Raw genomic sequence first — 22158 nt, 5'->3', positions numbered from 1 at the left:
GAATCCATCAGAACCTGGGCTTTTCTCTGTTGGTAAGATTTTAATTACATTTTCAATTTCACTGATTATAATTGGGGTGTTTAGAATTTTTATTATTTTCTTCATTCAACTTTTGTAATTCATATGTATCTAGAAATCTGACAATTTCTTCTGTGTTTCCCATTTTATTAGAGTACAGTTTCTCAAAGTAGGTATTGATGAGCCTCTGGATTTCCACTGAATCTGTTTTGACATTACCCTTTTCATTCCTATTTGAATGGATTAGAGCCTTTTCTTTCTTTTTTCTTTTTGATAAGGTTGGCTAAATGTTTATCAATTTTATTTATTCAAAAAACCAACTCTTAGATTCATTTTTTTTTTCTGTATCATTCTCTTAGTCTCTATTGCATTGATTTCTGCTCTGATCTTTGTAGTTTCCTCCCTTGTACGAGCTTTCAGTTTGTCTTGCTCTTCTTTTTCTAGAAGTTTAACATTCAGCATTAGGTTGGGTGAGGGATTTAGCTCAGTGGTTCCATGCCTGCCTCCCAAGCATAAGGACCCGAGTTCGATTCTAGGTACAAAAAAAAAAAGAAAATCAGCATTAGGTTATTTATTTGAGCTTGCGCTGTTTTCCTAGTGTGGGTATTCACTGCTAGAAATTTCCCTCATAGACCTGCTTTCGTTGTGTCCCATAGATTCCTGTGTATTGTAGGGCATTATCATTTATTTATAAAAACTGTCTAATTTCTTCTTTAATTTCCTCTGTGTCCCATTGGTTGTTCAGGAGAGTGTTATTCATTTTCCATGTGTTTGTGAAGTTCTTGCCATTTCCTTTGCTATTGATTTTCAGTTTAATTGCACCATGGTCTGATAATATACATGGGGTAATTTCAACTCCTTGCATTTACTTAAACATGTTCTATGAGCTAGTATGTGATCTATCTTGGAAAATGACCTGTGTGCAGCTGAAAAGAATGTATGTTCTCATTTTGTAGGCATTTGTTAAGTCCATTTGTTCAAAAGCTTGGTTCAGTTCTAATATTTAATTGTTGATTTTTTGTCTAGATGACCTGTCTATTTGTTACAGTGGGGTATTTAGGTCCCCCACTACAATTGTATTAGTGCTTATTTGGTTTTTTATGTCACTTAATATTTGTTTTGTATAGTTGGGGGGTAATAGTTTTGGTGCATATATATTTATGATTGTCATCTCTTCCTCTTGGATTGTTCCCTTTACAAGGTTGTAGTGATCTTCTTTGTCTCTCTTAATTAATTTTGGTTTGAAATTTACTTTGTCTGCAAATAAGATAGCTACCCCTGATTTTTTTCAAGGTTCCTGTCACATGGAGAACTGTTTTCCATACTTTTACTTTCAATTTATGAATTTCTTTGTGGATTAAGTAAGTTTCCTATATACAGCATATTGTTGGATTTTGTTTCTTAATCCATTCTGCCAGTTGATTTCTTTTGATTAGTGAACTGAGGCCATTAACACTGATGGTTATAACTGATATGTATTGATTTATCATCATTTTGTTATTATCCTGTTGTTGGCTCTTTAATTTTTATCCCTTCTCCCTTTAATTTCTTGCCTTGCCTGCTGGATTTGCTCTGTTGGGCCTCATGGAGTTGTGATCTTCATTGTCTTTTTCTAGGATCTTATTTGGAGTGCTGGTTTGGTATTCATGAAGTTTCTCAGGTGTTCTTATGTTATGGAAGTATCTTATTTCCTCATCAATTTTGAAAGATAGTTTTACAGGATACATCAGTCTAGGTTGGAGGTTGTTTTCTTTTAGGACTTGAAATACCTCACTCCAGGCTCTCCTTGACTTGAGGGTCTGTGTTGAAAAGTCTGCTGTGATTCTGATGGACTTTCCTTTGCACATGATTTGTTTCTTTTCTCTAACTGCTTATAGTATTTTGTTCTTATGTTGTGTTCCCCTGATCTTGATTATTATTTGCCTATGTGTAGATTTTTTTATCATGGCTAATTGGAGTCCTATATACCCTACTTATCTGTATGTCAATTTCTTTTGCTCTGTTTGGAAAGTTTTCTCTCATTAATTCTGTGAAAAGTTTTTTTTTTAAATGTCATTTATACTTTCTCCTGCTTTTTCATGGACTCCTATCAGTCTTATATTATTCTTCTTTGTATCATCTAGAAACTGTTGGATTGATTTCTCATGTTCCCTTACTATTTTTAAGAGATTCTTCTTTTTATGGTCACTGATCTCCATCCTATCTTCTATATTTGATATCCTGTCTTCATATTGGCTCAGTCTGTTATGTAAACTTTTAATAGAGTTTTTAATCTCCTGGATATCTGTTTGAATCTGTTTCATGGATTCCATTTCTTTCCTATGTTGTGCATTGATGGTTTCCATCTTTCCTTTGCTGGGCATTCATGGCTTCTATCATAGTCCTGAGCTTATGTATTTTTATTTTTTAATCTGTTTCTGTTCTAGAGTCTCTAATCATGTCATTGATTTTGCTCACCATCTCTGTAGTTTTCTGGGAAATATTTCTGTTTTCAATTTTTCTGGAGCCTCATTCATCTGCTTTGTTACTTCCTGTACTATCAGTTCAGGATGTCCAGGTGGTTGATTGTCAGACTTTTCCACCTCATTTCCCCTAGACTTTGTCCTTGGTAAGCTGGAAGTCTGTGTTTGTGATTGAGCCTTCTTTGAATTTCTTCCCATTTATTTTTGTTGTTGGTACTGTCCTTTGTTTGATACCTGGCTTTGGTACTAACACCTTCCTGTTATAGCTTGTCTTTAGCTTTTGAGTTTCTAATGACTCTGAGACAATCTCTTTTTCATTATACCAGGGAGGATGTCTGATTAGATCAATCACAACATCTTAGCCCAAGTGATACAATCAGCAACACAAAAGCATTGAGCACAGCTTAGAAAATGACAGTTTGTGGTAGTTATTAATCTGTTATCTTTAGCTGTGTGAATTAAATCAAAGGGGTATGCTGCAGGCGCCTGTGTGGCCCTGCCTCCCACTGGTCCATTGCTGAGGTTGGAGGCTATGGTGAGAGCTGCCGGTACATGTTTTTTTTTTCCTGAATATTTTCAATCCATGATTGGATTAGTCCTCCAGTGTATATCCCTGGGCTTTGATGGATTGACATTGTTATTTGCATTGGGTTCAGAGCTCCTCCTTAAGGGGGATAAGACAAAGGCAGTGAATGAAATCATAGCATAGGATATGAGAACCAGAACATGACCTCTGAGACCCATTTGACCAACTATTGCTTTGAAAAGTGAGAAAACTGATATGTGGTCATTTTTTTTCTCTGTCAATGGTTTTGCCACTGCTTTTTCATTAGGCTTTCAAAACCTTAAGCAATAATTGTTGTTGTTGTTGTTTTAAGCAAAACAAATTGAAACCTCAAAATTCTCTCTCCCACTCTTCCACTGGTGCTGGTTCTAGTTTCTCAATCCACCAAACAGTGCTTTGCTTCCTTCACTTCTTATTTCTTGATCAATCCTGAATCTACCATTTGCAGCAATAGTAATAGAGTCAGTTATGTGTTTATGACCTTGTTGAATTCCTCATTATGAAGGAGAAGGATTGTGGCATTTTCCAATAGTGCCCCCCTGTAGTGTTGCAATGGGGGACTGTGGTTCAGTTCATATGTTGTAGGGTCTTTCTGTGTAGGGTCAGTAGTTTTCTTTAATATAATTAACATTGTCCTAATTGCCAACCTTTGGAGCGGACTCTATATTTATGTTAAAATGGCAAAGAATTCTTGATCAAAGGTGGTCATAAGTATTGTTCCTTTTTGCATTATGCACATTTACTTAGTAGTTGAAAGTTGGAGTTTAAATGTAGCCATTTATGTCATTTAAAGTATTTGTGAGCACTTTAAAGTATAAATATCTAGCAATCTTCAACAACCCAAGAACAAAAATAAATATTTTAATAAGGAAAAGGTATGATAAAACAAGTTATGACTTAATAAGCAAAGATAAGGAATGGTCTTTATAGACCAAGAGAAAATGGGGCCTCGTATATATTTGTACTAAAGGAATGTTATGACTGTAAAAAGCAGCCCTACTGAAAAACAAATATGTTTCATGTTATTGCAAGACTAATGCTTCTCAGTGAAAAAAGCATAAATTGCTTTTACTTGTGTCTATTTAATATTTATTAACTTTATATTTATAATTATATTGCTTGAGGGTTTTAACTTCAAGAAGCACAGGTTGACTGTAATGGAGTTAAGGAAGGCAAATGTGAAAACAGAAGTAAATAAGAAGAGTGAAATATCTAGTGGGTGTGAATCTCGGTACACTAAGAGAGAGGAGCAAGAAGTGGAACTTTTTTGTACATTTAAAACTAATTTCACTTTTGAACCTCTGAGAGATGGAGTTTCCACACCTTCTCAGGATTTCCAGTGTTTATTTATTACTATTAGATCACACTCTTCATCCATTCACACTTCTCCATGACTGTCCACATCTTCATCAAGCCTAACATAAAAAAAAATAAGGGCTTCTCTATTTCCTTCCTTTTTTTTTTTTTTTGGGGGGTACCTGGTATTGAACTCGGGTCTTTGTGCTTGCAAGGCAGGCCACCAAACCACTGAGCTAAATCCCTGGCCATATTTCCTGGTTTTTAAAATTTCCTTATGAAGGCACTTGTATCTCTCTCTGTCTCTGTCTCTCACACGCATGTACACACACCCACACCTTTATAGAATTTCTCTACTTTTCTCTTGTTAGTCTGTCTTTTGTTAAAGGCACCTCAGCCAGAAATTCTGTGATGAATTAAGGGAAAATATTTCATTTCCCCTAGAAGTGAAAGAGGAAAGGTAAGAATCCCTGCATGAAATTGCGGGCACTAAAACACAAGGCCTCAGACTGGCTCTCTGGCATACTGAACACGCTGAATTAAAGAAGATAGGAAGCCTGAAAAACTGCCTTAGAACCAAGGTGTCTCCAACCTTCCCTTATTTCTCTCTCACCCCAAGTACATGAAAGGACTCTCTTTGAAGCTTCATATGTGACTGAAGGGAGTTCTTCCAAAAGAAATGCAACGGTTTTGGTCTCCTTCCCTAAAAATCTCACTTACTCCCTGTCAGACGAGTTGCTAGTGAAGATTTTTCTCCCAAACAACCCAATCATTAAGTGGGCAAATGAATTGAATGGATATTTCTAAAAGAACAAATACAAATGGCTAATAAGTGTATGAAAAATATTCAGCATCTTTAGGCACCATGGAAATGCAAATCAAAACTACATTGTGATTCTGTCTCGTCTCTATCAGGATGGCTATCATCCAGAATACAAAAAGACAAAAAATGCTAATGGGGATGCTGGGGAAAAAAGGAACTCTGCCACACTGTGCATGGGAATGTAAATTAGCACAACAATTATGGAAATAAAAATGAAAGTTCCGCAAAAAACTTCACATGTACAATTTGTTCCAGTTATACTACTCTTCAGTATGCCTGAAACAATGGAAGCCAGCACAGTGTATGGATACCTGCATACTCATGTTTGTTTTTATTGCTGTGCATTTCGCAATAGCTAAGCTCTGAAAACAGCAAAGGGGCCCAACAACAGACGAGTGGATAAAGAAAATGGGGGTATGTATCTGTACAAGAAACTATTATTGAGCAGTAAAGAACACGATTATGTGATTTTTCAGGAAAATGGATGGTACTGGAGACCATGGTATGTGAAAAAGTCAGGTCTCATAAAATCAAATATATCTTTCCTTCTGTACAAAGAATTGAGGGGGAAAAGGGGAGATGCCAGAAAATAGAAGGGAAATTTCAGAGAGGAAGAATATGGGGGAGGAGCGAGGCACAGGCAAGGGGTGGTAACTGAAAGATTAATGAAGTATGTTACATGCATGTATAAATGTGCCAAAATGAAACTCATGAGTTTGTGTAGTTCATATGTACTAACAAATTTTTGTTTTAAATAAATACACTAACCAGGGAAGATAAACACATAGAAAAGAAGACTAAAATGTCTTCGTCTATTTCCTTAAATGTAGGACCTATGCTTTTCAGGACTGCAGCATAGAAAACTTAGCTTCATCCTAGCACCTTTGTTCAAGTGTGGCTCTCTTCTGGCCTTTCAGTATCGTCACCACCACCTCTGCAGGAGGGAGCCCTTAGGAACTTTATTCCAGGCTGCTGTCTGTTCTTCAGGACACTCATTTCTCCTAAAAGCCATTTACTTCCCTTCTAAAATTTCCTACAGGTCCCCTGCCCCCATACCTTTGTTATATGAAGAGTTTTTAAGCTTCATCCATCTGGCCCTTTTTTGAGTTTCATGTTTTGTGTGGCTTTCGTGCACATGTGCACATCATTAAATCTGGAAGGGAATCTGGGGATGCGGAAGATGGAATGTAGGGGAAGAGAAGGAGGAGTAAAAAGGATCAAGAAGTGATGTGTATATGTACTAATTCTCCATGATGAATGTATTTACTATGTGCTGCAAACATAATATGAAAAGAGAAAAAATGAATTTGTGTGCCTCTCATTACCCTGTCCATGGTGCTTTTGTTTCAGCAGGCTTCATTATGAAGTTGGGAAATTTGAATTTCTCTGCAAAGTAGGATCCAAGGCTCAGAGGATCAAACACAAAGTTAGGTTTTAATGTAAAAAAGTAAAGTCCTGCTTTATCTTAGGTCACCCAAACACCCAAGCCTAACAGGCTACTCTCAGAAGTCTGCAGAGTCTAAACCTCTCTCCTCCTGTTTCCCCTCTTGTGTGTGAGGAAACTTGCTCTAGTTTGGGAGCAAAACAGCCTGGCTTTCTTTAGTGAGTATACTCAAGACGAGCTTATTATTTTTTCCATTCCATCCTGAAAAGGAGGCTTTTGCAATAAGAATTGGTTCCATTTATCTTTTTCCTTTAGTCTTGTGCTGGGTCCTATCTTCTCTAAAGCAATAAATAGAAAAAGCTTCAGTGGAATAAATGGGTCAGAGATCAAGAGATACAAGCTAATATTTCAAAATATTATTCTGCTATAAATAAAAATATGGTCTATATGTCAGTGGTGGAGTTACAGGGGACTGTAACACCACCTTATTTGCTATCACACATGGTCTTGGCTGTCAAGAGGCAAAAGACAGTAATGCTTAGGTGGGATAATAGGCCAACACCATGACCAGAGAGATTCCAAATTGGACAGTCATGGTCTCTGTCTGAAATTGGGCTCAATTCTTTGGTGAATACGCTGACTCATTTTTAATATCCAGAACAAATTGCAACTAGGTAGACTTTATTAGTTTACTATGCTTGTGACTCCAGTGAAACGACAGAGAAAGTAATGGGTGTCGGCTGGGAACTAGAAGTCCCACGTTCGAGTTCTGATTCTGTCATTAATTAGAATTTTAGTTCTGTATTTAGTAATTGGCTTCCCTGTGATCTCTTTAAAAATGTATAATAATGAAACCAGGTTTGGTGGTGCACTCTGGGAGGCCAAGGCAGGACTATCACAAGTATGAGCCCAAACTGGGCAATTTAGCAAATTAGAGAGTTGCTCTCAAAATTAAAAAAAAAAAAAAATGAAAAGAAAATATCTGGAGATGTAGCTCAGTGCAAAGGTCCCAGTATTGCAAAAATAAACTAAAATTATTATAATGAAATGTGTTAATTCTCAAGACATATTGCAGTTTTATTTCAGATAAAATATATACATATTGGGACAGTCTAGGCTATAAGGCAAAAATAAAATTTGGGCCCTGGGAATCTAGGGAATTTAGGCTGCTGGGGATTGAATTAGGATCAGTACATCCCCAAGACAGGACCAGTCAAAAGGTTAAATGGGATATTCTTTCACAAGTAAACATTCTTAACCTAGCATTTTCCTCAAATCTGACCACCTTGGCATTTTATATTTTTGAGCTGCCGCCAGGCTTACTTGCTTATTTATTACATATTTGCATGGTTCCTACCATTCCAAGTCCCTGCACAGCTGTGACGTGCCCCAATCTTCAAGGAGCTCATTCTTGATTTTGAGGAATCAAATGAAATGAAACCGGATAAATCCTTCCCCCCACTTTGATTTCATCCTGACTCCTGAGAGAATCAGCCTGGATTGTTTGATTCAGTTTATACATCTGATATAAAGCTCAGCTCAGCAGGAGCTGTGGCTCTGCAGTTTTAGGTACATGTTAGAAAGTGCCCACATCCATTTATAGAAAATCTATAATGGAATCTCTGTTCCCAAAGGAGCAGTATTTATATTATATGGCACTTTTTATTTTTAACAGTTTGGTTTAATAGAAATTACTTAGGCATTTTAAATGATGGCTTTAAATGTGGAGGTAGAAAGCATGGGAACATTTGACCTCTCTCATGAAAATGGATTGCTTTAGGTTTGATGGGGGGTGGGGGGGAGAGAGAGAGAGAGAGAGAATATGAATATGTCCTTTTTTGGTAATGAGAACTCATTAACAGGACAGTATATTACATTTCATCTTTTTCCTTCAGATTCCAGTTTTAAGGATTTGTGAGCAAAGCACCGTGAGACCTTTAAGGCTAAGAATCTGGAGACAGGTAGTTTTGATGGCATTTTAAGAGGCACTCAATAATGTGCAGAGTAGAGTGGTGAAGCTTAATTAGCTTCAATTAAATCCAAAATCTCCTGAACAGCTACTATGTGTGTGGCAGAGTGTTGCATGGCCACTTGGTGGGAAGAAGGTAAGAGCCACTGAAGTTTAGAGACGGGAAGCTCGTGATGAGCTTTCTCCTGCCACATATTTTAGCCATCATGGACACTTTCTGTTATTTTCTTTCTCTTGTACACACCACTGAGACATTTAATTTACTGAGCCACCTTTCTTAGCGGACCATTGCTCATATTTTAAAGAACATAGTTCTTCTGCCCATTAGGGCTTCTGATCAGCAAACCAAACCAAACCAAAAACAAAAATCAAGTTCCACATTAATGCATTAATTTTAGTCAAAAGCAAATTTTTTTTTTAACATTTCCATTGTTCAGTCTTCTGCTTTCTCAAAGGTAAACATAGATCAACAGGTCTTCCTCTTGCTTTGTGTAATATAACACAGTTAAGAGGTCATGAGTGTATTCTTTTAGGCTTTCAACTACCATCAGCCCCTCGTTTCAGAGAGGCAGTGTGGTAGTGTGAAAGGATCACTAAGAGATCACCAGATTTTAGTTTCAAAAGTCCTGAGTTTCATTTCCGGGTCAAATAGTCCATGGTCCTCTGTCTTCCCATGGATTAAATGGAGATGATCATTATCCCAGCTGCTTTTCCCGTGTAATTCTGGGTGACTTGAGCTGACTCTCCTGCATCTCATTTGCTCCCCCAACAGACCCTAGGTTTGCAGATGTGTGGTCTGCTCTTGCCTGTCTCTGTTGCCACCTGCTCCTTGAAGTCCTCCTTGGTTATCAGGAAGTAAGCTCTCATTTGGGCTTTCATGGCATTCCTACTGTAACTTTTTTTTTTTGGTAATGGGGATTGAACTTGGATCCTTGCACTTTAGAGGCAGGCAGTGGTACCTCTGAGCTAAGTCCCTGGCTCTGAAACTCTTTGAAAGTTTTCAATTCTTATGTTATCCCTTATTTAGCATAATAAATAAAAATTCAGTGATGAAGTTTTAAACTCTATGTCTGAGTTTGAGAAATATAAAATTTCATTTTCAACGCTCCTTAGAATTTCAAGATGTACTTATATCTCAATTAAAAATCAGTCATAACAATTCTAATATTGAATGTTCTTTCAGAACAGACATCTTTCTCTCAAATATTCTCGTGTATTTCTGCCCATTCCATAAAATAAAACTAAGTGTACTGGTTCAGTTGTCTTTCCTTAGACTTTGGAAGGTGGCAGCTGTAACTACTGATTGCCTCCCTTTTCTTATTATCTAATGCATGGTTAATTTTCAATAAGTATTCAGTTTTGGATAACAGTATAAAAAACCTGAATAGGGCTTAGAAAAATCCACCACCGTAAAAAAACTACACAGATAACCAGGCACTGAAACATAGCCAGTCAAACGAGTGGAAATGTCCAGAACTTACAGACACACATGGTTTCATGACTGTGAAACTGGAAGACAGGGCTGCAGTTTCCCTCAGAGGGAAGAGCAGAGAAGAAGTCACATGTGCAGAAGCCGTGCTCCTCGGCAAGTTACTCTCTTGTTCTTGCTGTGTGCTGATTTTTAGTTTGCCCAACTGAAGAGGTCTAACAAACTGGTATCTCATTTCTCCTTATAAACGGAATTGCTGGATTGGCCTTGTAACTGGGAGATCTGCAGGGTACCCACCTCCTGAGTTTGAATCAGCAGTGTTTTGTGCGGGGGGTCTTAGTGAAATGAAAACTCAAAACAGTGGCTCAATCCATTGGTTTCTTTCTGTTAGTGTCCACATGCAGAACTGGTGTTAGGATGCATGTTCAATATATGCATATATACATAGATGTGGAAAAGATCCTGCCATTTCATTACTCTAGTAGGGAAATAGATGAGAGGCATTTTCTGAGTTACTTGGAAAGTGAATATCTTTAGAAACAGAAAGTAGGGTAGTGGTTAACTAGGGCAGGGAGAAGAGTGGGGCGTGACTATAAATGGCAGAAGTGCCTTTTAAAGGGTGGCTGAACTGTTCTAAAAATAGATGGATGATGGTTTCACAGTTCTTCAGCTATCTAAAATTCAATGAGTTGTACAAGTAGAAGGTGTGAACTTTATCATATCTATAATATGCTTTAATAAAATTGTTTGAAATGAATATTTCCAGGTGCAGGAAGAAACGAATCAGAGAAACAGTGCAGCACCCAGGGGCCTCGCTGCATGGGGACCTGGGGCTGGGTGGTACCAGGTGCATCACCAGGGCCACATCTGATGCCCACACTCAGGGGATGTCACCAAGGACAACTGCTCGGATCTCACCCCTGACAGGCAAGTGTTCCATTAATGACGGCAGGCGGCAGGCAATGATGCGATTCCCTGCTGCTAGTATGATTATATTGACTTAAGTTTTTAATTTTCTTTCTTGCTGCGTCTCTTTTTCCACCTTCTTAGCCACCGAAGCATGAACCCTGTCTTTCAGTTGCCTGTTTAGAATGTTGTGAAGAGGCTTTGTTCAATTCCTGTTTTCTGGATCTTTGGAACAGCAGCACCCCTCAGCAGTTTGGCCTCAAACTGGAATAATACTGAAAAGGCCCTAAAAGAACTGTACTGTGTGTCCGCTCCGGACTGGATTGTGTACCCTCCCCAGAAGTTTGTACACTGAAACTCTAAGGCCCCGTGTGACTGTCTCTGGAGGTAGGGTATTTAGTAGGTGATTAAGGTAATGAGGCAAGGAGTTTATGGGAGTGGGGCCCTAGGGAATAGGGCTAGGAAAGAAGAAAAGCAGGAGGAGGTTGAAGGGGAGAAGGAGGAAGAGTTTAAAGAGAAGGAGAAAAGAAGAAGAAAGGAGAGAGGGAGGGAGAGAGAGTAGGAGAGAGAGGAAGGGAGTGGGGGGGGAGAGGGAGAGAGAGGGAGTCCTCACCCCTCCCTCCACTGTGGGACGAAGCGAAGAGGAGGTGCAGGACCTTCCTTCCCAGGACACGCGTTGGGCAGCTGCCTCTTGAGCTTGGGCGTCCCAGCTTTCAGAACTGGGAGGAAGGAGAGTTGTTGTTTCAACCGTCTAATCTGTGATCCTTCCTTACGAGAGCTGAAGCTCCTCCACTCTCTGTCTCTCCAAGAAAAGGACCTATGCCTATGTGTTCTGTAATAACAGATGTCCTGAAATATTCATGCCGCTGTGCTACTGTGTCAGAAACAAGGACAGAGTGTTTTTTCCTTTTGTTTTCTGACCCTCTTTTCTCCATCTCCCTTGGGCTTTTCTCTTTCATGTAACAAGAGTAGGGTGCGTTGCTCACAGCAGAGAACATGCATTTAATAAAATTTTGCGTAAGATTTCTTAGAAATGTTTGTTCAAAAGTCCTTGGAGGCAGACGGAGAGCGTGGGATCATTCTCATCTCCATTTCTCCTCAGAATCAGTCACTCGTTGGTTTGATTTTATGTCCTGTGTGTTTTTTGTGCCTCTCTTCTCCCTTTCTTTATTCCCCGTGCCTTTATTCATGTCCACATCATCTTTTATGTAGAGAATTATAATTACTTTCCGAATCTTCTTTAGCTGTTCCTTTGCCTTTCGGTGGCTTTCAGTTGGGTACAGGAGTTTCTTCCAGTGTTTCTCCTTCTCAGCTCCTCTGGGAGCTGCAGACCTTGTTGTACTTGTTGCTTTTATATGAGGCTCCACACTGCTGTATTCACGGCCTGACTGGGCCGAGGGAGGTGTCTTTTTTCATTGCTCTGCTGTGCCAGGAGGCCTTTCTGTTCCTAAAATATGTTCAGTCTTTTATGCCCTCTTCTATTTTCCTATGCAGCTTAAACAGTATTTGAGACCTGGATGAATTTCCAAACTAGCCACTTATTATTATGGAGGCATCAACTGAAATGACCCTCGGTGAATAGTGACAGGCAGTTATCCTGTTTCTGGTTAAAACTTTGCACTAGGACTTCTTTAGAAATCCATCAGTAGCAAACCTTAATTTCCCCTTTGTTCCTCTGTTTTCACCTAGTGCTATTCACACCCAAACTATAACATAATAAAGGGATCCTTTTAGGTTCTGGCTCTCTCCCTGATTTAAAAATAGAGGAACTGGGGTTTTCTCATCTCTTGGGGGTTAGCATTTAACCCAAGATGCTAGAGGTGGGAGAACCAGAAGGAGGCCAACGCCATTTTTGCTCTGCCTTTCCTGTAAAATGGTCATGCTAATTTGCAAATGGCAGCTGAAAGGTTAACGAGCTGTGCAGAATTTTGGTAGATATGTCAGGCCCAGGAGACCAAAATTGAAGTTCTTTGTCCTTCACTATAGAGAGGGCCCCAGGACAGACCTTAGGGGTTGAGACCTCAACAAACTTGCACACGGAGAATGCTTCACCATCACGAATTGACTATAAGCATCTTGAATGCTTCATATAAAAAAATGTTGATTCCAAGAGGAAGCAGAGAGGCAGAAAGAGGAAAATATTTACAAAGAAGAAAATAACATTATTAAAAGTTACTGATTAACCCTAAAGAAGGCAAAAAGAGTAAGTACGGTATACCCATTTTCTTGTTTTATTACATTCCACTTTACTGTGCTTCACAGATATTATTTTATTAATTTTTTTTTCAAGTTGAAGGTGTGTGGCAACCCTGAAACAAATCTATTAATGCCATTAGCTCAGGTGATTGTTAGCATTTTTTAGCAGTAAAGTATTCTTAAATTAAGGCATTTATGCTGCTTTTTAAAGACACAATGTTATTTCTGACATAATGGACTACAGTATAGTGTAAACATAAATTCTGTATGCACTGAGAAGCCAAAAAATTCACAAGTCACTTTATTGCAGTTTTTATTGAATTTTAGTGGTCTGGAACCAAACCTACAATAGCTCCAAGGTGTGCCTATAATGTAGCATATAAAGAAAAATGAATGGCAAAATGGTAGATTTAACCAGATGTACAAGTAATTAAATGTAAATGGATTAAATTCTCCAAGACAAGACAAAGATTATCAGGCTGGGGTAAAACAAGAAAACTTAATTAAAATGCTGTTATAAGGAAACATTTTAGTAGCCTTCTGTTTATTAAGGCCAGTGGAAATTTAGTTTAGTAGGATTTTACTTTTAGTAGTTTTTTTAAAATTGAATTTATTGGTACATTCTAGTTAGACAGTAAAGTTACATTCATTACTGGGATATTGTACCTTTCCATGACAGGTCTTGGTTCTCATTTTTCCCCTTGTCCCCACCCTCCCTTCATCCCCTCTTCCCCTCCCTACCTACAAAGACTTTAATTCCATTTTTACATTTTCTCGTATTTTTTCCCTTTCCCTTATTCCCCTTCCTGTACCCTTCTCACTGTCCCAACATCTTTAGTCCTTTTCTTCCTTTTATTTTTTTATGCTTCCTTACATACAATTTGTTTTCTGAAAAAATATCACTCATTCAGTGCATTTAAATGTCAGACAGTATGGACAAATGCAGTTCTTATATTAATATGCTTTTTATACTGGGTTTAAAAACTTTCTATTAGTACATGTTTGTACTGCATCATGTTTCCGTTCCTTGTAGGGATTTGATGCAGGTACATTGCACATCTTCATTCATTTTTTTCTTCCCCTTTCCATTCCCTCCCTCCCCTTTCCGCCATCTCTGATGCCTTCCTTTTTTTGGCGTATGATTGCAATATATCATGTTTACATTCCTGTGTGGAGTTGCCACATGGACAAAACACATCTGAATTCTTTTTCTCCTCTCCTTTTCCTTCTTCCCTCTCCTTCCCTCTCTTTCTTGACTACCTTCCTCTTTGAGAACGATCTATCTCTTACTTCCTATTTATTATCTGTCTTTTGTTTTGTTCTTTGTTTATACTTGGGTTTCTCATAGATGAGAAACCATGTGATATTTAAAGTTGTGTGTTTGACTTATTTCAATTAATTATCAATATGCTTTTAACTCTGCTCAGGCCTGTGTATGGCTGAAGTGATTTTCAAATCTGTGCATTTTTATATGCTGTTAAAGCTAATTATGTGTGTGTGTGTGTGTGTGTGTGTGTGTGTATGACTATTTCATCTTCAAGATTTATTTCTCAGTAAATATACTGAGTTAGCTCTACTGCAGTAACAAAAGAAATTCTTTTCTGTTGTCTTAGTTCCCTTTTTGATCAAGTTTAAATTTTGTAGCTGAAGCAAGTCTTCATATTCTCATTCTAGTTGTAGATGAAAAAATTAACCGAATTTTCAATGGTGCTGTCTTCTCTTTGCCATGGAGTCAGCTGACCATGGGCTGAAACCTTTACAGAATGAGAGCAACAATAAACTTTTCCTTCTTTAAATTGTGGATGCTGGGTATTTTGTTCCACAAACAAGAAGCTAAGAAGGACACGAGGCCGCCTTTGTGCTTTTTTCCCTTTTGTATTCACCTGCATGGCCTTCCACTTTTCTGTCCTGTCGTGATGCAGCTGATAAGGCCCTTGTACCATGCAGCTACATCAGCTTGTAAATCCAACCTCCAGAACCATGAGCTCCTTGCTTCTTTTATGGGTAAATTACCTGGGCCTGGGTACTCTGTTACAGCAACAGAAACTGCACCAGGACAGGGGGCAACATTATGATCCACCAAAAAACCCAGGCCAACTGTATCTGGGAAATCTGACCAATATGCCGGAGGGAGTTGCAAATGTTCTGAAATGCCCGTGTGATCTCATTGCTGGCAAGGCAACTAAATAGAAGCCATTGTCCCGATTAAAGTAAGAGGCATGTCACACAACTTTCTTTATTGTAGAGCAGTTAATTGTATAGCAATTATTATGCTGTTCATTACTAGAGTTTTTGTCAACATGGTTGTTACATGTATGTTTTATTTTTATTAGACACTTACTATGTTCCAGGCATGGGTGATAAGCCTTATCTCATTGAAACCTAACAACATCCTGATATGTAACTATTTCTCGTCCAATGTATAGAAGATGACATTAAAGGGTAGAATATGTAAGAAACTTGCCCAAAGTCATAGATCACTGTTATCATGCACTATATTTTATTTTTAATTTTTCTTTTTCATGTAAACCAGAAAGTTCATGAATTATTTCTGCTACTCTGTATTTGGATGGTGCAGGAATGGTGATCTCTTGAAGTAATTTATTATAATATAGGATATCTTAAATGACTGGAAAAGTATTTAAGGGGCCTTTAATATAATTCTCCTAAGTTTTTTTTCCACTTTGTTTTTGTAGTTTTATGAAGCTAAAAGCACAGAAAATGATCCAATGAGTCTTCCTCCAAAGAGTAGAAATACTTTCTAAATTTTATATTTTCCAACCAAAACAATAAATCATTGATTCAACAATTTCTATATGCCACAGATTATAGACATTCATCAGCTTGGTTACTGATTGCCAAATTCTTTCAACTGTGGACTGACAACAATAATTATATATCAACTTTTATGCTAAATTTGCAAGAATTGATAGTTTCTGTTTGACAGATATTTCTCAAGATGGGGGAGAGTACTTACTATTTCAGGAAGTTTGGCTCCTGCTTTTTTCTGTGGTCTGAATCCATTGTATTAATGAATTTCCTATATGTTGCTGGAGAATCACTTCTAGCATCTTTACTGAGGAATCACTGTCAGTCCCTAATACTTTGGTGAAACCCTGGCCTGAAGTCTCCTCTTTCATCCCAAAGATTAGAAAAGGATTAAAGGTGAGTGATGGGTTTCTCTAGCTTGCTTTGGCAAATTTATGCACACATGTAGCACTTTAATTGTTTAGGTTTAACTTAAGGTTTATGTTTGACAGTCATATTTGTTAAATCCCAAAGCTGAACTGAACTCTAAACAAACCAACTTCTTGGCATCTCTTTCAAATAGTACACACACAGCAAATATATTAACTTCAGTTTTATTTTAAAATGTCAGCTCAGCTTTTCTTTTACTCATGGAATGATTAAAAGATCTTTTTTACTTAAAAACCCTAAAGTTGGAAATGAATGCTAAATTCCTCTCTTACCATTCAGGAGGACTCTGTCTAGTGATCATATGTTAGAAGAATGTGCTGTTTAAAAAGCCTATTTATTTTTCTTGTTCTATATAACAAGTAGGTCAGGATGGAGACATTCTAACATGATTATACTGATTAAGAATGCCTGTTGAAAATAGGTAATCGTGTTAAGAAAAAGGAAGTTATTATCTGTGTTTCCCAGCACTTTTAGAGATTCTAGTGCAACATTTATCTCAGTCTTGCAGGTATTTGCATAAGGGAAATAAAGCCCAGAAAATTCTGTATTGCTTTCTGCTGTTTGATCCTGCCTTTCTGTGTATTTTGTTGCTGGATTTTGAAAGCCAATCTTGAACTTGTGAAGAGAACCAGGATCCTTAAATAATCAGATTCACTCAGAAGTCATAGGAAAACACGGCTTGCTGGTCACACCCCCAGAGTCTGAGTCAGCAGATCTGGGATGGGGCCCATAAAAAGTGCATTTCTAGCAAGTTCTCAGGTGATGCTGAAGCTCTCAGTTAGGGGACCACACACTTGGAGCCACTGGGGTGAGGAACTTTTAAATGGATCTATCTGGTTGAAGAATTGAAGACTTGTCCAGGCCCTCAACAATGTGATTCATTTATCCTAATGATTAATGTGCTTGGAGATTTGCCCCTCTCAAATAGAACACTGATTCAGGACAAAACAAACACAAATAAATCTCAGCAGCAGTTAGCTCAGCAGTGGAGGTGGTACTGGGTTGGAGAAGGTTCAAACTGGCATATGTAGAACAAAGGACTATTTGACAGGGGTCATTCTTCTGCCATTTTAAAATATATTTATTAATTTTAATTTTTTCTATCTGTTTTACAAATGGTAGGAGAAAGTGCCATATCAATGCATGTTTATTCATAATTTCTCCAGAAAAGAGGCTCAGATTGTGAAAGTGTCCATAGTGATTATTTTTCTAGCAAAAGGAAGCAGTTAGAATATTTCCTATTAGCCAGTAATATTAATTTATTGCTCAAAGTGTCTGGGTTAGGTTTAATACCTCCTTAGCTGCATTAGCAATTTAACACTTATTTATTGTTAACAAATTTTAAAAATGTATAGCACTGTGGCACCTTAATTCAAGGAAACAGTATTTCAGTGCTGTGTGCTATTCAGTATGTGTGTGTGTTTGTGTGTGTGTGTGTGTGTGTGTGTGTGTGTGTATGCATGTGCAGTGCATGTGTATGTTGGAAGTGGGCACAGGGATTTAATTGAGGGGTTTGTGCATGGTGGATCAGTGCTCTCACATTGAACTATGTCCCCAGATCTTTTAAAATGTTATTTTGAAATAGTGTCTGGCTAAGTTGTTCAGGCTGGCTTCAAATTTATAATCTTTCTGCTGCTGCCTCTTGAGTAGCTGGAATTACAGGTATATGTCAGCATACCTGGTTAAATACTGTACTATTCAACTTTAAATGTCTGCTATTATATTACTATGCAAGATTTATGTGGTTAGAACTTCCTAGTAATCTTTTCTATTTTTTCTTTTCAATTTTTTCGTGTGATTTCTTGAAATAGAATGGTGTTTTTAAAATCTAGTGTGAAAATCTCTGTCTTTCAATGAACAAGTTTTATCCTTTATATTTATTGTGATTGCTGCTACATTTCATCCATCTTCTGCTCTGTAATTTTTCATTTTCTATTACCGTATTTCTTCTCTTTGTTTTTTCTAACATTAGTTTTTACCTTTAATTAGAAAATAGTTTACCATCTTTTTGACCTTCTACTAGTTTAGAAAATAATCTCTTTTAGTTCTTTTAGAAAATGTCTTAAACCTTTAGCATTCATTCATGACAAAGTATAATCTTCATTAAATTTTGACCTACTGTATACAAGCATTTTATCATCACATTACTCTTATTTGGGGAGGATAATTTCAATCTATTATTTATTCTTCTTTGTCTTTAAACATTTCTTACATGTGCACATTCATAGGTGGACCTTATTATTAATATTATTGTTTATGATTTTTATTTAGATGCGCTCCAAATATCAGTGCTATCTTTGCTCTTTAGAAGCAGGAGATAGGGGCCCTGGATTTAGCTCAGTGGTTCCGCTGCCTGCCTTGCAAGCACAAGGACCTGAGTTTGATCCCCAGCACACCACACACACACACACACACACACACACACACACACACACACACAAAGAAAACCAGGAGATACTGTGAAAGGTGTGACATTTTAGGAGCTAACATCGTCTCCAGTTTCCTGATGCTGTAAAAGGGATGAGTCTTCCCAAGTCAAGAGACAGGACTGCTTCTGATGGAATGGCAGGAACTAGAGGTTTCTGCATTTTCTAATGATTCCTTTTATTCTCCAAGTTCCAGAGGGGCAATTCTTTGATTTTTTGGTATGTTTTAGGTTGTGTGCTATGGAAGATTTTATTTGCCCTCTTGCTGATTTAAGACATTATATTTTAATATGTGGAAATACTAAAAATTTAAGCAGTTTTTATAATGGGAGCTCAGATCTTTTTTCATATTTTAAGTGAAAACTGAAACTGAGAATATATTACTTTATGAAAATTGCTGCTATTTAGTTTTTATTTATCCTACTCTTAGTGAATTAAATAGTGAATATTAACAATAATTACTGAAGGAAAGTTTTGAATGGTCTAGAAAAATTGCTGAACATGTCCTGATAGAAATTCCTTATAGATGGGCCAGGGATTTAGGTCAGTGGTTCGGTGGCCAGCCTTGCAAGCGTAAGGACCCGAGTTCAATTCCCTGTACCAAAAAAAAAAAAAAAAAGAAATTCCTTTAGAATTTCTCATAGAACTTTTCTTTTGGACTAAAATCTCATGATGGATTTGAATAAGCAATAGATTAACATCTGCCTTGGATTTAGCCCAGTGACACCTGTTTTGAACTTCTGGAAATGTAATAAAATAAATAAATGCATTATTTCAACCCACTAAGAATGTTGTCATATGTTGTACCAGCAACAGGGCACTAATACTGAATAGCATTTGATTATGATGGTTTCAAAATTTAATGGATTATGAGAAAGTGCCTTGTAAACTGAAGTACTATAGAAATGTTAATTATTGCTAATAAAGTTAAAGTGGGTTCTAACAACTCTAATTATAAAGATGAGCTCTGTTTCCAAAAACATCTAGATTAGATACGGGCTAGTAGGTCTTTGCCATTTTCATCAACTTTAACACGTTTCCTTCCAAACTAAATTAACCGAACCATTAGAAGCAACTCCTCTGGGACCAATCTAAATTAATTTTTCAGTTTTGTCTCCAAAATATTTCCTAAGCCATAAATTAATAGGAAGCAATATTTCTCTGCTGAGCAGAGCAATTGCTTAAGTTTTCAGTCCAGTGGTGTAGCACACAAATGGCCTGAGAATTAGAGTCTTTACTAGTGGAAAATTTTTAAGTAAAACAAAAATTATTGTTATATGGCATAGTCCACCACAGTATAATGCTAATGATAAATTAGCTATTTAAAAATAGTCTGCAACTGAGGAAACCTTTTCTAGCTCAAGAATGTACTAGTGCCTTCACTCTCTCTTTCACCTGATTCCTTTCTTCCTTCAACAACAGCACTTAGTTTTTACCATTAATTATCCCTCTTGAGAAAATATGACCCTGATTATCAGCAACAGGCTTTGGAGATAATCCAACTGGTACAGATTATAGGAGTTTACTTCTTGCAGCCACTGGTTTCGTCTCTGGGCCTTGAAAACTTTTACATTCAGGAGCAGCCATATTTGAAATGAATATGAACTGACATGTTTGGTTAGCTAGTCACATATTTAGCATAGGTCCTTGTTATATGTTTCTATGTTTGATGGAGGTACAGTGTTGCTTTCCAGTATCACTTTTCCATGACAGCGCGGCCCCAAGGCCTGGACAGCAATATCCCTATGTCAGTGTTTTACCCCCACCTGAGCCGGGTCCTCTTTCCAGGTGAGAATGACACTCAGCTAGGCTCGGGATGAGCCAACCTTGCTCACAGCTGCAGGTATCTATGTTGCACTTACAGTGCGCTTTTCTCTTCCTCTTTTTATTTTTTGCGTCTTAATCATTCTTCATTTTCAACTCAAGCTTAGTGGCTGTATCAGCCGGCAGTATTGCACCTCACACTTCTTAGAGAATTTGGTGTCTACATTGTAGTAAAACTCCTTCCTGGAGTTTAAAGTCCATTCAGCCGATTCAATCGGTAACTTTCATCTAATGAGAAATCTGTGGCCTTAGTTGTTGGCGGATTTTCCATAGAATCTTCTAATTGTTCGTGGAAGCCCCTGCAATTTTGCAGAAACTACAAATATACTCCGTGCCCCCGTTTTTTGAGGGAGGTTTGCAAGTAGCCAATCTGACATTGTTACTCAGCTCTCCTTGCTGCTGATTGGTTGCTGCCCTTTAGCCCATATCTCAGTCAGATGCACCTGTATTCCCCCATCACAACAGGCTTGCTCTTGGCTTTTGTTCTTAAAGCCCTAAGATCCCTAAGAGGCCGGCACAACGCCCCACACCTGCTAAGGCTTTACTTATGGAGTATTTTATGAAATTAAACTATATAACTACAGGAACTATAGCATGCTTAGGGTTGGAAGACTGCAAATGAAGCCGATGGTATAATTTACTTTCTGGATTGCCGCATTCTATTGGAAAGGAAAGAAGAGAAGGCAGAATGGATCCAGCGGCGGACCTACTGCAGGTGGATCGCATCGGGCTGTTTTTAATCATTGAAAGCTCTCAAAGGCTCGCCTTCGCTGGGGTAGACCGCGCGAACTTGGGATCTACTCCAGCTCAGAAACCGAAGAAACGTCTCTTATTACCCTTTCTTCAGGTAGGGCTCAAAATTCTGATTTAGTGCTTCTGGGTGGAGTTAGAGATTTAACGTTTCTGATAAGCCTCAGGGGATGCCAACACTGTTGACTTTGCTTTGAATAAGAAGGTTCAAAACAGAATCTGCAAAACCAGGCTTTTGATTCCAATTTTCATTTTAATTAACGCAATCAATTTATGCAATTTTTTTGTTGTTGTAGAAATGCATACCGATAAATTTGTAATCAGTGCTGGAATGCTTAGGAGAATTTTAAATTCGCTACATTTGTAATTTTAATTTATTTAAACTTTAATGATTTGTTCCTAACTTGGCAAAATTTTGCTTGGTAAGATCATAAATTTACTCAATCAGGCATATGAAGTAGGGCACTTTATAAATGCAGTTTGATAATTTTAAGGGAATTTAATTAAGTTTTTAAAAATCATACTGCTTGTTGTAGGGGAATTTATTTTGCCTTAGTTGAGTTGATCAAACACTAATCCAAGTTCTTTTCAGAAACTGCTTTATTTTATACAACATTTACTAGTTTTATAAATAACCAAGAAGATTTGCATATTGAGCTTAATGATTTGACATAAATCATGTCTTTTTTTCACTTTAATAAATAAAAATACATTTAATGCATCAATAGTCCTGGTTCCTTTTATGGATCAGTAACTGATCCATACTGATGGGACCCTGGATAAAATCCAATCTGACATTCCTAACAGTCCATCCAATTGTCTTTGGCAATGTTGTATTTTCTTTGCATTGCCAGGCTTTATTTTCCCTCTCCCTCCCCGCTCTCCCTCCACCTTTCTCCCTCCCGTCCCCTC

At 37.6% G+C, this 22158-nt stretch overlaps 2 long non-coding RNA genes across 2 annotated transcripts in view; both read left to right on the top strand.

Moving 5' to 3' along the window:
- The window catches only part of LOC104861479, a 427158-nt gene extending 416288 nt beyond the window's left edge, over positions 1–10870 (top strand). Inside the window, exon 10 of the long non-coding RNA XR_004516504.1 lies at positions 10713–10870. This is a non-coding gene — a long non-coding RNA (uncharacterized LOC104861479). The remainder of the gene's footprint in view (positions 1–10712) is intronic.
- A 5147-nt stretch (positions 10871–16017) lies between these two features.
- The window catches only part of LOC117285463, a 36924-nt gene continuing 30783 nt past the window's right edge, over positions 16018–22158 (top strand). Inside the window, exons 1-2 of the long non-coding RNA XR_004516498.1 lie at positions 16018–16213; positions 21167–21343. This is a non-coding gene — a long non-coding RNA (uncharacterized LOC117285463). The remainder of the gene's footprint in view (positions 16214–21166; positions 21344–22158) is intronic.

This window comes from Fukomys damarensis, unplaced genomic scaffold, assembly GCF_012274545.1.
Source record: "Fukomys damarensis isolate Sample0158 unplaced genomic scaffold, DMR_v1.0_HiC HiC_scaffold_10, whole genome shotgun sequence".
Classification (NCBI taxonomy): domain Eukaryota; kingdom Metazoa; phylum Chordata; class Mammalia; order Rodentia; family Bathyergidae; genus Fukomys; species Fukomys damarensis.
This window is presented reverse-complemented; position numbering and strand designations above follow the sequence as displayed.